Genomic DNA, 12,305 nt, shown 5'->3' on the forward strand with positions numbered 1-12,305 from the left:
GAGGGATATAAGTTCAGGCCGGCGCCGCGGCTCACTAGGCTAATCCTCCACCTAGCGGCGCCGGCACACCGGGTTCTAGTCCCGGTCGGGGCGCCGGATTCTGTCCCGGTTGCCCCTCTTCCAGGCCAGCCCTCTGCTGTGGCCAGGGAGTGCAGTGGAGGATGGCCCAGGTGCTTGGGCCCTGCACCCCATGGGAGACCAGGAAAAGCACCTGGCTCCTGGCTCCTGCCATCGGATCAGCGCGGTGCGCCAGCCGCAGCGCGCCGGCCGCGGCGGCCATTGGAGGGTGAACCAACGGCAAAAGGAAGACCTTTCTCTCTGTCTCTCTCTCTCACTGTCCACTCTGCCTGTCAAAAAAAAAAAAAAAAAAGAAAGAAAAAAAAAAAAAAGGGATATAAGTTCATACATGAAAAAGACGGTAGGGGCGGACATTTGGTGCAGTGTCTTAAGTCACTGGAACACCTGCATCCCCTATCAACATGCCTGGTTCAAGTCCTGGCTACCCAACTTCGGATCCAGCTTCCCACTAATGCACATCCTGGGAGGCAGCAGATGATGGCTCAAGTACTTGTGTCCCTGCCAACCCACATGGCAGACCCAGATGGAGTTCTGGGCTCTTGGCTTCAGCCTGGTTCTGTCCTGGCTGTTGGAGATTGAACCAGAGGACAGAAGATGTCTCTCTTTCTCTGTCTGTTTCTCTGCCTTTCAAATAAAAATGAAACTAGAAAAAGAGGGCAAAGAATGTACTAGTTAAGAGAACACCAAAGGCTGGCGCCGTGGCTCACTAGGCTAATCTTCCGCCTGCAGTGCCGGTACTCGGGGTTCTAGTCCCGGTTGGGGCGCCGGATTCTGTCCCAGTTGCTCCTCTTCCAGTCCAGCTCTCTGCTGTGGCCCGGGAAGGCAGTGGAGGATGGCCCAGGTGCTTGGGCCCTGCACCCACATGGGGGACCAGGAGGAAGCACCTGGCTCCTGGCTTTGAATCAGCACCCTGTGCTGGCCGTAGTGGCCATTTGGGGGTGAACCAACGGAAGGAAGACCTTTCTCTCTGTCTCTCTCTCTCTCACTGTCTGATTTTGCCTGTCAAAAAAAAAAAGAGAGAGAGAGAGAGAGAGAGAGAACACCAAATTCCCAGGCACCAAGAGCAAATGGAACAGCATGATCGCTTCAAGGATAGTAAGATGTCTACTATGGTTAAAGACCCAGGGCCTGTGGAGGGACAGCAAAGATGGAACCAGAAAAAGCATGTAGAGACCAGATCCTGAAGACCCCACTTTCGTAGGTTCTGAGGCATTAAAAAAAAAAAAAAAAGGATGCATTTATTTATTTAAAAGGCAGAGTAATAGAGAGATCATCCATCTGCTGGTTCACTCCCCAAAAGGCTGCAACAATCAAGGCTGGGCTAGGCCCAAGACAGGAGCCTGAAACTACACTGGGTCTCTCCCATGGGTGGCAGGGGCCCAAGCACTTGGGCCATCTTCTGCTGCTTTCCCAGGTGCATCAGCAGGGAGCTGAATAAGTAGAACAGCCGGGACCTGAATTGGGACTGGCTCCAACATGTGATGCTGGCATCTCAAGTGGTGGCTTGACTCATGCCATCACACCAGCCCCACTATCAAGAAGCATAAAGACATGATTATAAATAGGTCTGCTAGTGACTAGTTGCGCGAGTTAGTACTTAACTCTATCAGTTTTCTTTTGGTAAAATGAAGATATTGACTGTTAAGAGGCTTTAAGTAAGCTTGTTAAGAGAATTAAGTAAGATAATAGCTAAGGTAAAGAAAATGAAATAAGACAAATGGAAACAATCACATGAAGACATGTTTAACATCAGTAGTCACCAGGGAAACACAAATCAAAATCACAGTGCTTAAAGTGCCCTCATCCCGCACTGGACTGCCTGGGTTTGAGTCCTGCCTCTGCTCTCCATCCAGCTTCCTGCTAATGTGCACCTTACTGGCAGTAGCTGATGGGTCCAGTAGTTGGGTTCCTGACACACATGTAGGAGACCTGGACTGTTTCCAGCTGGCTGTTGCAGACATTTGGGCAGTGAACCAGGGTGGGAGATCTTTCTCTGTCGCTCTGTCTCTGTGTCTCTTTCCCTCTCTGTCTCTCAAATAAATTACACAATTAAATTTTTAAAAATCATGAGATACCACTTCACACGCTTTAGAATAGCTATAATAATAACAATTTCTTTTAAAAAATGAAAATAAAAACTGTTGACCAGAATGTGGAGAAATCAAAACCTTTACAAAATGCTGGTAGAAATGTTAAAATGTTGGGGGCCAGCACTGTGGCACAGCAGATTAACGCCCTGGCGTGAAGTGCTGGCATCCCATATGGGCACCAGTTCTAGTCCCAGCTGCTTCTCTTCTGATCCCGCTCTCTGCTATGGCCTGGGATAACAGTAGAAGATGGTCCAACTCCTTGGGCCCCTGCATCAGTGTGGGAGACCTGGAAGAAGCTCTTGGCTCCTGGTTTTGGTTCGGCACAGCTCTGGCCATTGCAGCCATCTGGGGAGTGAACCAGTGGATGGAAGATATCTCTCTCTCTCTCTCTGTCTCTACCTCTCTGTGTAACTCTGTCTTTCAAATAAATAAAATAAATCTTTAAAAAAAAAAAAGAAGAAATGTTAAAAATGTTATAGCTGGGGGTGGGTGTCGTGGTGCAGAGGGTTAAGCTGCTGCTTGGGATGCCCATGTCTCATATCAGAGTGCCGGTTCAAGTCTCAGCTCCTCTGCTGCCAATCCAGCTCCTTGATAATGTGCCAGGGAAGCAGAGAATGTTAGCTCAAGTACTTGAGTTCCTGCCACTCAAAGGGGAGACCTGGATAGAGTTCCTGGCTCCTGGCTCCTGGCTTCTGCCTAGCCCAGTCCTGGTTGTTGCAGCCATTTGGGGATTGAGCCAAAGGATAGAAGATTCTCTCTCTCTCTTTCTCTCTCTCTCTCTGTCGCTCTGCTTTCAAATAAATAAATACTTTTTAAAAACATTACAGCTACTTTGGAAAGTCTGGTAGTTTCTCAAGTGATTCAATGTAAAAGTAACATGTGACCTAGCAATTCTACTCCTATGTATATATGCAAGAGAACTGAAAACATTCCACACAGAAGTTTGTATACAGATGTTCATAGTAGCATTATTCACAACAGTTAAAGGGTAGAAACAACCCAAATATCCATCACTGGGCAAGTGGATAAACAAAATGTGGGCTACCCATACAATGAAATACCTGAAGACAGAGAAAGAATGAAGTACTGACGCAGGCTACCACGCGCATGAGCCCCAACAACCTAGGAGCAAGATGCTAGTCACAAAGACCATGTAGTTTATGACTGCATTTTTATGAAAGGCCCAGAATAGGCAGACTCACAGAGGCAGAAGGTAGATTAGTGGTATCCAGAGCTAGGAAGGCACAGGAATAGGGAATGACTGTTAATGGGGATGGGGTTTCTATAAGCAGTGACAAAAATGTTCTTGGAGCCAGTGCTGTGGCATACCAGGTTAAGCCAGCACCTGCAATGCCAGCGTCCCATATGGACACTGGTTCGCGACCTGACTGCTCCACTTCCAATCCAGCTCCCTGCTAGTACACATGGGAAAGCAGTAGAGGACAGCCCAAGTACCTGGGCCCCTGCACCCACATGAGAGACCCAGAAGAAGCTCCTGGTTCCTGGCTCCTGGCTCCTGGCTTCAGCTTGGCCCAGCCCTGGCCATTGTGGCCATCTAGGGAATGCACCAGTGGATGAAAAACCTCATTCTCTCTCTCTCTCTCCCTTTCTTCTCCCTCTCCCTCTCTCTCTATAACTCTGCCTTTCAAATAAATAAAATGAATTTTAAAAAAGAAAAGAAAATGTCTGGAATTAAAAGAGTATTGATGGTTGCACAAGTTTGTGAATACACTAAAAAACACTGAATTGCACCACTTAACAGGATACATTTAATGGTATGAGTCTCAATAAAAACAAACAGTTAATATTTGGATGTTTACTGAACACTGTACTAAGCACTTTACATTCATCATCTTGTATCAGTCCTCATAACAGCCTGATGTGGTAAGTACTGTTGTGATCCCATTTTTATATAAAGAAACCAAGGCACAGAGAAATTAACAGAAAATTTTCTCCAAGATTCACAACAAGCAAAATGAGCAGAGACTGGAATTCAGGCAGATTGACCCCAAAGCCAGCATCCGTAAACCTCGTTCTCTCCTGCCGACCATAATGCATGCCAAAGGCCTAGCACAGCGCCTGCCTGCCATGCAGCTAGGGCTCAATAAATAGTAGGTATGTTATGAAGCTATAATTACATATCCAAAATAAAACCTGAAACAATACAGGGGAAGAGAGACACTGGGAGCAGCAGGGAACCGGAAGACTGGTTTAAAGCCTTAACGCAATTGTTAAAGCAAGAAATGGGGTCCACGTTTGGTGTAGCAGTTGAGGCTGCCTGAGATGCCCCTATCAGAGTGCCTGGGTGAAGTCCTGGATCTGCTCTGGAGCTTCCAGCTAATGCACATGCTGGGAGGCAGATGACGGCTCAAGTTCTTGGGCCCCTGCCCTCCACGGGGAGACCCGGATGGAGTTCTCAGTTCCCAGTCTCAGGGATTTCAGGAATTTGGGGAAGGAACCAGCAGATGGAGGATCCCAGTCTCTCTCTACCTCTCAAATATATAAAATAAATAAATAAAAATTGCTTTTAAAAAAGAAGAAGCCCAAGGCTAGCGCTATGGCACAGTAGGATAAAGCCGCTGCCTGAAGTGCTAGCATCCCAGATGGGCTAAGGTTTGAGTATCAGCTGCTCCACTTCCTTTTCTTTCTTTTTCTTTTTTTTTTTTTTATTTGACAGAGTTATAGACAGTGAGAGAGAGACAGAGACAGAGAGAAAGGTCCTCCCACTGTTGGTTTACTCCCCAAATGGCTGCTACGGCCAGCGCTGCGCTGAGCCGAAGCCAGCCGCTCCACTTCCAATCCAGCTCCCTGCTCTGGCCTGGGAAAGTAGAAGATGACCCAAGTCCTTGGGCCCCTGTATCTATGTGGGAAACCCAGAAGAGGCTCCTGGCTCCTGGCTTCAGATTGGCTCAGCTCCAGACGTTGTGGCCATCTAGGGAGTGAACCAGCGGATAAAGACTTCTCTTTATCTCTACTTCTGCCTCTCTATAACTCTGTCTTTCAAATAAATAAATAAAAAATCTTAAAAAAAAAAAAAAAGAAGCCAACCCTCAATGACATCTTTTTTTTCAAAAAGCGCTTCTCTAAGACAACACCAAATGGCAGATGACACGCGTGCAGCAGGTGGACCTGGAATGGGAGGTCGAGGAGGCTCCACGGAGGCTTGGACAGTCCTGTACAGTGACAACCAGGGTTGGAGTCAGGGTTGGGGTTGGGGCTGCAGCACGCACAGCTGTGAGGCCGAGTATAAGGAGTGGCTCCCCATCACAAAGCACGGTGCCTCGCAAGGACACGAGGATCAAGTCCTGCCCATCAGAGGCTGAGATCAGATATCCCTCAAGGATGAAGTGTTGAAGATGAAGTAAAAGGAGACCGACACTAGCCAGTGGACCAGCTTCAAGGTCTTTGTTGCCATGGGGGATCACCTGTCCCTTGGATGTTAAGTGCTCAAGCAGGCAGCCACCACCATCCGTGGCCATCACTCTGGCCAAGCTCTCCATTGTGTCCGAGCAGCAGAGAGGCTACTGAGGGGACAAGATAGGCAAGCCCCACATCTCCCTTAACTGACAGGCTGCTGGGGCTCTATGCTAGTACACCACAACCCCATCCGCAGAGGCTCTGGCATCGTCTCGACCCCTGTCCTTAAGAAGCTGCTGCTGACGGATGGGACTGATGACTGCTACACCTTGGCCAGGGGCAGCACTGCCTCGCTGGGCACCTCTGCCAAGGCAACCTGTGATGCCATCCCCAAGTGCTACAGCTATCCGACCCCCAACCTCAGGAAAGAGATTGTGTTCACCAAGTCTCTGTATCAGGAATTTCCAGACATGAGAGTCTCTGTGCAGACAGCCAGGTTCCAGCTGTGGCTACAACACAGGGTTTAAACAATAAAATAGGGGTAACATTTACATCTACAGGACTTCAACATAACTTGCATTCACAATAGTACTTTTTTTAATTTAAAGATTTATTTATTTAAAAGGCAAAGTGAAAGAGTGAGAGGGACGGACACACACATACACACACACACACACACACACACACAGAGGGAAATATCTTCCACCCACTGGTTCGCTCCCCAAATGCCCATACAACTGCCAAAACTATATCATGCCAAAGCCAGGAGCCAGGAACTCCATCAGATCTCCCACGTGGGTGGCAAGAACTCAAGCTGTCACCTGCTGCCTCCCAGGGTATGCATTAGCAGGAAGCTGGTTTGGAAGAATAGCCAGGACTTGAACCAGCAGGCATCCCCACAGCAGTTTAACCTGCTGGGCCACAACACTTGCTCCCATAGTAGCATTCTTTATTTATCATGAAAGGCTTAAGTTATTTCCAGAAAATGTTATTTCTTTTTTTTCTTTTCTTTTTTTTTTTTTTGACAGGCAGAGTGGACAGTGAGAGAGAGAGACAGAGAGAAAGGCCTTCCTTCCGTTGGTTCACCCCACAGTGACCGCCACGCTGATCCGAAGCCAGGAGCCAGGTGCTTCTCCTGGTCTCCCATGCAGGTGCATCCTCCACTGCACTCCCGGGCCACAGCAGAGAGCTGGACAGGAAGAGGAGCAACTGGGACAGAATGCAGCACCCCGACTGGGACTAGAACCCAGTGTGCCGGCGCCATAGGCAGAGGATTAGCCTATTGAGCCACAGCACCAGCCTGGAAAATGTGATTTCTAAAAAAGATTCATTTATTTGGAAGGCAGCGTAACAGAGAGAGAGAGAGGCAGAGAGAGACTTTCCAACTGCTGATTCACTCCCAAAAGGCTGCCACTGGGAAGCCAGGAGCCTGGAACTCCATGCAGGTCTCTCATGAGAGTGGTGGAGGCCCAACTACTTGGGCCATCTTGCACTGCTTTCCCAGGGGCATCAGTAAGGAGCTGGATCAGAAGCCAAAGTCAGGACTTGAACAAGCATTCCAATATGGGATGCAGGTATTATAAACGGCGGCTTAACCTGCTGTACCACAAAGTCAACCCCCAGAACATGTGATTGAATCATGTGGGAAATGGGTGCTATGTTTCATATTTTCTTCTTTCAGTAGATTGACTTTGTAAGTTAAAACAGCAAGTTATACTAATTTATGTTGGACACACAAAATTCAAATAGAAACATTTTAAATATCTGTAAGAATAGTCCTATATACTATAGGACTATATGCCATAATAGTCCTAAGAATATTACAAAATTCAAGATTCCCATCAAGTTCAAATATCTCTTTAAAAGGTGGATGGAAAAGACAATTACTTATTTTAGGAACCATTAAGTTTGAAGGTATTAGAAATAAGTGGAAAAGACATGTATTTCTACAAATAGATTGAAGATTTAGGTAACAAGTGTAATGAATTAAGGTTCTGAGCTAAACAGCCATATCTCTCTTTTTTTTTTTTTTTTTGACAAGTAGAGTTATAGACAGTGAGAAAGAGAGAGAGAGAGAGACAGAGAGAAAGGTCTTCCTTCCATTGGTTCACTCCCCAAATGGCTGCTACAGCCGGCGCTGTGCCGATCCGAAGCCAGGAGCCGGGTGCTTCCTCCTGGTCTCCCATGTGGATGCAGGGACCCAAGCACTTGGACCACCCTCCACTGCCCTCCTGGGCCACAGCAGCGAGCTGGACTGGAAGAGGAGCAACTGGGACTAGAACCCGGTGCCCATATGGGATGCCGGCACTGCAGGCGGAGGATTAACCAAGTGAGCCAAGGCACCGGCCCCAACGACCATCTCTTTTCAAAAACACAGTCAGTGGGCAGCCACCTGGCACCGTGGTTAAGACACTGCTTGGGAGCTGGCATTCTGGCACAGTGGGTTAAGCCGCCGCCTGGGACACCAGCATCCCTTATCTGAGCTCTGGTTCAAGTCTCAGCTACTGGGCTTCTAATCCAGCTCCCTACTAATATGACTGGGAAAGCAACAGATGATGGCCCATGTACTCAGGCCCCTGCTACCTATGTTGGAGATCAAGATGGATTTCCAGGCTCCAGACCTCAGCCTAGCTCAGCTCCAGTCGTTTTCAGCCGTTTGGGAAGTGAACCAGGAGATGGACGATTTCTCTCTCACTCTCTCTCTCTCTCACTGCAACTCTGCGTTTCAAATACAGAAAAGGTGCTTGAGTCCCTGCCACTCATGAGAGAGACCTATCCCAGCCCAGCCATTGCAGTCATTTGGGGAGTGAACCAGCAGATGGGAGCACGCTGTCTCCTCTCTCTCTCTCAAATAAATATTTTATATACAGTCATTAATTTAGAATTTAGTGTGTCCCATCAATGTCATCAAAGCAAATCTCATTAGCCTCCTTAAAAATCCCTGGCTCATGGGGGGCAGGTATCATGGCACAGAGGGTTAAGATGCCACCTGTGACACCAGCATCCCAATGGTCACTAGTTCAAGTTCTCTGCTCCACTTCTGATCCAGCTCCCTGCTAAAGTGCCTGGGAAAGCAGCAGATGATGGCCTACGTCCTTGGGCCCTGAACACACATGGGAGACCTGGATGGAGTTCCAGGCTCCTGGTTTCAGCCTGGCCCAGCTCTGGCAATTGTGGCCATTTGGGGAGTGAACCAATGGAGGAAGATCCATCTCATTCTCCCCGCTCCTATCCCCTGTAACTTTGCCTTTCAAATAAATAAATGAATCTTTCAAAAACAAAAACTCTGGGTCATAAAGAACTTCAGATAACCAGAGTGGTTACTGTATTCTTGGTGGATAACATCTTTTAACCTTGGGAAATCTTAGAAATAAGTATAAAAACATTTAAGAGAATCAAAACTATGGTTGGAAAAATCTCACCGATACAATGACAGTTGAGTAAAGTACAAGAGCAAAGAGGGAGACAGGGAGACAGAGTCATCTAAGTGTGTAAGTGTGCAGTTCAGAGAAATGGAACAGCAAGTGTAAAGGCTCCGAGGAGGGGCAGGCAAGGCAGGATGAGGACAGCAATGGGAGAGGGAAGCCAGGGAAGGCAGATTGGTGAAGGGGGTAGGACACGGTGAAACTCGTTCCTGAACGTCCAGCTTTCTAGGTGGGAAGCCACTGCCCAATCCATGTCCCTCGGTGGCATGAACAAATTTACATCAGACCCTTTAACAATAATATGTCACTGAACGAGTTAAGCCTATTAGACAGAATTCTGCTTAATCCAAAAACATTAAACGATACAGGGTGCACCCAGTATTATTCTATCTTACAAAGTGTTCTGCTGTTCCAGAATCATTTTCAGCAGCAAAGCTGGTGGTTTCAGAGCTATGGGAAAAGGTCTGGCCCTGGCCTTCTGGGGGTGTGGTGGGAAATGTCCCCTCTCCGAGCACACTGCACACCGCGGGTCACTGGGTCAAGGGTCCCAGGCCTGATTCTCACTCCTCATTCACCACCTGTGCAGCCAGGGAGGTTCGCAGGCATAAAGACACCAGATCCCCCGACATCAGAGGGATTCCGACTCCAGGTGCCACACCTCTGGGAGGCTTTCCTGATGAAGATCTGGTAAGGTTTATAAAGCAGGGAGACCATGGAGCGACTGGCCCCTTCGGAGCCTGCCCTAGTCAATGCCCTTGGGGGGGAACGCTGTTGGGGCGCTATCACCGTTCACCCTCAGAACAGCAGATGAAGCTCTGGAGCGCTGGGCGTGCGTTTCCTCCACACGGTGTAATAATCCATCAGTCTAACTGGGTGGTCATTTAATGGGAAATTAAGTGAAATAATTCTTACTGGTGAAAGCGCTCCATTTACTTAAGTTCTGCAAATATAAAGGCTGATTAAGAATAGAGGTGATGCTGGCACGTGCGGTCAGGAGCCCAGTAGGTGTGAATCCAGCGCTTCCACACCCGTGGCGAGTGCCATTGGCACAAGCAACGACAAGAGCGCACCCGAAGGGGAAGGGGCCATACCGCCGCCTCATTTAGGGGAGAGGCAGCTGCACGGGCAGGGGATGCGCACCGATGGCTCCGTCAGGGAACAGACCGGCGGAGCTCGCTAATTGGTAGGTGCAGGAAGTCCGTCCGGCGTTCTACGCCCAGATTTGCCGCACCAGGATTTAAAGCCTAGGAAAAGGAAGGCGGCACCGAGAAACTCGGGCTATCGGCCCCGGGAGCCACGCTCCCAAGGCAGCGCCGCCGGCCCGCGCCCGCCTGGCGCCCATCAGGCGGCCGCCCGCCCGCCTCCGCCGCGCAGTCGGAGCCCAGCCGGCCGCTGGCCCTGCGCAGTCCGCGGCGCCCGACGGCTCCAGACACGCCCGGCACCGGCCCCGCCGGCTTCCCGCCGCCGCCGCCAGGAGGCTCCGCGCGCCTTCCCGCCTTTGCCCGGGCCGGACCGGGCCGCGCCGGGCGGCAACGCGGGCGCGGGCGGCGACGGCGCGGCCATTGTCCCGCAGCCTCTCCCGGGCGCGCAGGAGGCGCTGCCCGGCGGGCGAGGAGGCGCGGCCGGGCGCGCGGCTGAGAGGCGCGGCCGGGGGGCCGGTGCCCCGCGGCCGCCCGCCCGCCGTTCCTCACGGGCTGCCCGGGCCGCCGCCCGAGGCCGCCGCGTCCGCCGCAGCCGCCCGCGCCTCCTTTGTGGCCGTCTCCAGCCCCTCGGAGCCGGCGCCGCGCTGCGCCCCGGGCTGCAAATGGCGCCCGCTCGCCTCCGCGCCGCCCGCCGCTTCCCCGGCTGCGGACGTCTGGGGGTTGCGAGCCCCGGGCCCGCATCCCCGCGCCGCCGCCCGGGCCGTCAGAGCCCGCGCCGCCGCCGCCGCCCGCAGCCGGGCTCAGGCCGGTCCCGGCAGCCCCGACGCCCCGCCCGCCTTCCGCCCGCGCCGCGCGCAGCACTCACCGCGGGCCGCGGCGCCGCGGCCAGGCTGGGGGCAGATTCCCGGGTCTCGGCGGGGCCAGGACCCCCTTTCGAAGCGGCTCCTTTGCGCCCTAAAACAAGTAGCCCCAACGTGAGAGAAACAAAAGGTATTTGCTGACGTGGGCGTTGGACAGAAACGCCCGAGGGCTGGGGACACAATTAAAGGGGCAACGCACAGATTTCAGGCACCAACCAGCGGCCTCGCCCACTCCCCCTGCCCTTGCCCACGCCCGCGGCGCCCTCCAGAGTCCCCGGGGTGCCCCGGCTCCCCGGCGCTTGGCTGCGGATCATTATTTCAGTCAGGAGCTTGAATTTAAAAATTGTACTTTACGTTGGGAAAGGCGCCTCCGGAGGGCAGAAGGGCTGGATTTCGAGGATCTGGAGAGTTGGGTTGAGGAAAGAGGGAGGGACTTAGGCGTGCCCACAATTACTGTGTGAGTGCATGTGACATTATTGTCCTTAAGTTTAGCGACGTCAAATGGAAGCGATTTCCACAGAATCAGCCCCTTCGTTGGAGCAGCGCTTTTAATCCGAGATAACCGTTCCTAAACCTCTGCGGGTCACAGGCATTGCATTCCGAGAAGAAAACCCAGAGAGGCTGGGATGAAACGGCACAGTTTGCAGCTCAGTCCAGAGAAATATAAAATCAGTTTAAAAAAGAAAAAGCGGGTTTCGTGTTTTCCAGTGCAAAAAAATTTGTCATCCGTCCATCAAGCCTCACTTCTGACACATTTACGTCTCTACTCTTTAGAATGCAAACATCAGGGCATACAATTCGCTAGCATAGTAAATCATTGAATTTTCACTCTTGCTGCAGAAGCATTGATTGCATAAACTAAATTCATTTCCTAGTTCCTTGTACTGAAGTCAAGTACTGCAAAGTACTGTATGATAGTAAAGCGTAACAAAAGGACTCAAAACATGTATTTGTTTCTTAATGTTGGACAAAGTTTCTGACTTTGGTTTCACCAATAATTAGCGATCCATGGGGCAGGTGTTGTGGCTCAATGGGTTGAGCAGCCACTTGGAACGCCTGCGGGGATCTCGTGCCTGCATCCCACCCCCAGTGCTGGGCTCTGCTCTTCCTGTCCAGCTTCTTGCTAATGCACCTGGGAGGTGACAGATGATCTCCCAAGTGCTGACCCAAGTGGGAGCCCCAAGATGGAGTTCCTGGCTCCTGGCTTCAGCTTGGCCCAGCCTGTTGTAGGCATTTGGGGAGTGAACTAGCCGGTGGAAGACTCTCTCTGTCTCTCTCTCCCTCTTCCTCTCTCACTGTCACTCTGATTTTGTCCCTCTCATCACATTAGTTTTCGAATAAGTAAATCTTTAA

The 12,305-nt window shown here is 50.8% G+C and overlaps 1 protein-coding gene across 13 annotated transcripts in view; it reads right to left on the reverse strand.

Moving 5' to 3' along the window:
• The window catches only part of ZBTB8A (zinc finger and BTB domain containing 8A), a 66,351-nt gene extending 54,940 nt beyond the window's left edge, over positions 1 to 11,411 (reverse strand). For 5 of the 13 annotated variants that reach the window (XR_011390792.2, XM_017350229.4, XM_051832089.3 and 2 more), the window contains exon 1: positions 10,958 to 11,096. The gene's annotated coding sequence lies outside the window, so the exon portion shown is untranslated. Of the gene's footprint in view, positions 1 to 10,957; positions 11,118 to 11,306 lie in introns of those variants that run through there. The other 8 variants (XM_070078814.2, XM_070078811.2, XM_008273759.5 and 5 more) reach the window with 5 other exon arrangements.
• Positions 11,412 to 12,305: the final 894 nt, after the last annotated feature.

This window comes from Oryctolagus cuniculus, chromosome 7 (assembly GCF_051225735.1).
Source record: "Oryctolagus cuniculus isolate XC-2025 breed Fujian yellow rabbit chromosome 7, ASM5122573v1, whole genome shotgun sequence".
NCBI lineage: Eukaryota > Metazoa > Chordata > Mammalia > Lagomorpha > Leporidae > Oryctolagus > Oryctolagus cuniculus.